The sequence below is a fragment of the Notothenia coriiceps genome, unplaced genomic scaffold, assembly GCF_000735185.1.
Source record: "Notothenia coriiceps isolate Sejong01 unplaced genomic scaffold, NC01 NC01_scaffold00022211, whole genome shotgun sequence".
NCBI lineage: Eukaryota > Metazoa > Chordata > Actinopteri > Perciformes > Nototheniidae > Notothenia > Notothenia coriiceps.
Genome location: NW_011354912.1, coordinates 63214 through 67240, shown reverse-complemented (window position 1 = coordinate 67240; position 4027 = coordinate 63214). Strand labels below are relative to the sequence as shown.

At 44.9% G+C, this 4027-nt stretch overlaps 1 long non-coding RNA gene across 2 annotated transcripts in view; it reads right to left on the bottom strand.

The window, feature by feature from the left end:
* LOC104953829 (uncharacterized) overlaps window positions 1–4027 on the bottom strand; it is a 71901-nt gene that overhangs the window by 29994 nt on the left and 37880 nt on the right. The gene's annotated exons all lie outside the window — the stretch shown is intronic.

Below are 4027 nucleotides of genomic sequence, written 5' to 3'. Positions count from 1 at the left end.
CATCTCCTCATGAACTGAATCATTGTAATTCTGAACAGTGACGTATGTGTGTGTGTGTGTGTGTGTGTGTGTGTGTGCGTGCGTGCGTGCGTGCGTGTGTGTGTTGGAGCGCAAAGCCAAAGTTGCTGTCCAAAACACATTTTGGAAGAGGAACACATTTCACTTTTTGGGAATGGGGCCATGGTTGGTGTGTCAGCTGAGAAAATCAAATCAAATTTGAAAATGTGAAACACATTGTTTGAAATATGTCAAGGAAAGGAATTGGGTGTAAGCTCTTTTATGACTTTTTTCTATCTAACAAGCACAAAGATAACCAAATAAGGCATGCAGGGCTGCAACTAGTACTGTGTTGCTATTTATCGTTTCTAGGTATAAAACATCAGACATTAGCAAATAAATTATGATTTCAAGCTAAATCCTCCAAATATTATATTGTCCAACCAACTAAAGACATAAGTAATTTAATAAATCAGATCAAAAACTAGAAGGACACTCAGAGCGCAGACCTCAGTGAACTGTAATCCCGCTGACAAACGAACCGAACTGAAAACATAACCTCTGCTGAGGTCACCAGCAAATCCTCCAACTGGAGAAGTGATTGTCTTTAGATATATATAAAGAAAATAATTAGGACAATGGGTGAATATATTGGGTACATCATGGGGGTTATTTTTGGGTGACTGTTTGTCCTTTTATCTTGCTATTTTAGTCAATAGAATGTTATGTTACAGAAGTGAGAAAGCCCAAAAAGCATAATTGAGCCCCTTTAATGGTCTCTGAAAAACACGTGAGAGTCCACTTGTTGTTGTAGCTTGGTGGACATTATTATATATCATATAATTGCAAAATGTTCCATAGTTTCTACTTCCCTCCCTCTCAAAAACGTTCACACACACACACACACACATCAGCCCCTGCCCACTCTCTCTGAGAAAACAATGGCGGGATTCTCTCTGCTGTTCCTGCTTTATGAAGTATTCAAGTGACGCCAGCTCAATTAGAGGCCTAAATGCCTAGATCCAGACTGGGGAGGGATGAAGGGATGAACAAAGATGAAGAGAGATTAGAGGAGAAACAGAGAGAGGTACAATGAGGACACAGGCAGGGAGGAGGAGAGCCGTAATGAGGCATGGGGAATGATGGACAGAATGTAGGTCCCTTAAAGGAAATAGGAAACGACAAGAGGGGAAATGTGGGATAAAAAGCAAATAAAAAAAGAAGAAACAAAAAATGAAGATGAAAAATGAAGACAAACAATCAAAGACAGAGAGGACAAGGACACTCTTGACCCCCTTGATCTCCCTGCCATTGCTCCCACTCATGTACACACACACACACACACAATCCTCTGTGGTATGTATTTCCATCATCAAATGTGATCAGAGCTACTGTCCGCGAGCCAACATTCACTCAACTGTGATAACCGCTGCAGGAAGGCACACACACACACACACACACACACACACACACACACACACACACACACACACACACACCAGCTTAGGTAGCAGAGAAGGATCTGACATGCCCGGTTAAATTAAAAGGTCAAATAAATGAAATAATCATCAAAGTGAACGAGCCTTCAGATGATCGGAGGGCTCGGAGCTGCAGCTCTGGGGGCTTGTCTCGCGGAAAACGAGGAGAGCCTTAATCATGTATTGTTTAATTTAAGAGGATCATTCCGGTGTTATTTCCGTGGCTAATAACAACATTGTACTCACCAAGTTAATTGCCGAGAAACTGGGAACGCGGCCACATCGCAATAAAGAAGTCAGACGAGCAGAGCGAAAACACAAATATAACGTTTTAAAAAACCTCAAGGTTAGCCAAGTGTATTTGGGAGAAAAAACAAAAAGGCAAATAGTTAAATTAATGATGTCCTTCAAGTGGTACGGTTTTGGCTTCTTTAAAAAAAGGCTCTGATTGCTTGTTTCTTAGCACGTCAGACTTTGTTGTAGAACCTTTTCTGCATCTCTGCAACTAATATGGTGAATACAAAAAGGATGAAAAGATGTTTAGTTCTCATTCAATTAAGCGCAGTAATGATATTTGGCCAACCAAGGACATTTCTTTATCAGACTAAGGTTCCTCGAAGTAAACAATTACAAATGCAGCTTATAAAATGTCCTCTTGAATCCTTGAGAGGAAATCACATTTGACTTTTGCAATGCGTGTGTTAATGTAATGCCACAGTGACGTACTTTATCAACGTGCATCGAATGCCTTTGAATGGGGCTTGAAACCAAAGGGTCTGTTTGTTGTATGGGTGGCCCCCGCTAAAGTTGAGCCTCTCCCCATGCGAATGTTGTCACCATTCTCTCTACATTTACAGACGCATTTTTGTGGTTGCAATAAAAATTCCCATTGATGCAGCAGACAAAGTGTTCATGTTCTCTATGGTTAGCCACCCTCAGAACTATTTTGACTTCTAAGTGGGTATGTGTGTAGTCTGTGTGGGATCTGAACCCACAACCCCACTGTTGTGGCACGTCCCACGCTCAAACCCACTCTGCAATCAGCACCGGCGTCCAAACCCAAAACACATGCCGCAACCAAAATAATCCCCTCTAATTGAGCACCAACAAAACAACACTGCGCCTCAGATCTCACTTTGACAAAATAACCTAACGTCAATATTTCTCCAACAAACCACACTCGGGTGAGACCCCCCCCCGCCCCCCCCCCGCATCTCAATCCTCCTTAACAAAACAGCTCTTCGCTCACTGTGGTGCCGACCCTAATCACTTCCTTCAGCACCAGGTGGTTCTCATTGACTGGGGCCCGGCTCCTCCGCTCAGCAAGACGCTCCGCCAGAGGAAATTGGCTCGTCTACACGCGTGTATTGCTCGAGCTCTATCGAGCGGAGCGGTGCGGACCCTCCAACGCCGGCCTGCTTTGCGGTACAGAAACAGCTGCTGGAGTTTGCACCGCACCATCCAAAGACACAATTACAAACACCCTTTTCTTATTACTTCCCACCATTTGCCGCCATTGTGCGGAATTAGTGGCAGTCTATGGAATAAGTGGATTCTAATTCATGCCCTCTTTTCACGGGCCTCGCCTGCTGCAGTTGCTTTCCCCCCACTAATGAAGAGGATGAAAGAGAAGTGTTAATCAAACTGAGAATCTCATCTGTGGCAATAAGGAGCAGAGGACAGGCCTTGGAGTGACTCCCTCGTGTGTGTGTGTGTGTAGATGGGGAAGTGAATTTCTCTTCTGTCCCTGAATCTGAGGCTCTGTAATCGTCAGTTAGAAGGAAAATAAATGAGAAAGGAATGTAGGAAATGATATGTGTGCCGGGGCCTTGTTTTCTAATTGCCTAGCCTGAGCCCATAGGGATGCATGATCCACTACGGGCCAATCCCTCTCCGCTAGCAGGCTTTTCATCCCTCCCAGGCTCCCTCGTCTTGGACCACAGCGCTAACCAGCAGGGTCTGATTAGATTTAAATGTCAAGAGAGATAGGACAATACAGTTATCTTCCAAATTATGGCCCATTAAAAGGGCCTAAGCAGTGCGCCTCCCTCCTCAACTAACTAATCACCAACCAGATTCATCATCTCACAGACTGGGGCATCATTTGGGGAGCCGTGGTTTCCCTTTCTTCTGCCTCTCTGTGCGGATCACACCATGAGCAAGGGCATCCAGGTGTGTCTGTAATGTATGATCAGTGTGTGTGCATGCTGTGTGTGTGTTGCTCCGGAGGGAGCTGGTTCTGCGCCCCAGGCCCGTGCCCCATTAAAAAGTAAAAAGAAAGAGAGAGGGGGAGACAGTAAGTGTGTGTGTGTGTGTGTGTGTGTGTGTGTGTGTGTGTGTGTGTGTGTGTGTGTGTGTGTGTGTGTGTGTGTGTGTGTGTGTGTGTGTGTGTGTGTGTGTGTGTGTGTGTGTGAAAAGGAGGAGAGGGGTTCCTCATTTAGACCGTAGGAGTAGCAGAGTGTGTTCAACCTGCAGCCAACAGACAGACAGACAGGCAGACAGGCAGAAAGACAGACATGGAGGCGTCCCATCTGCCTTCTTCTAATTCACCT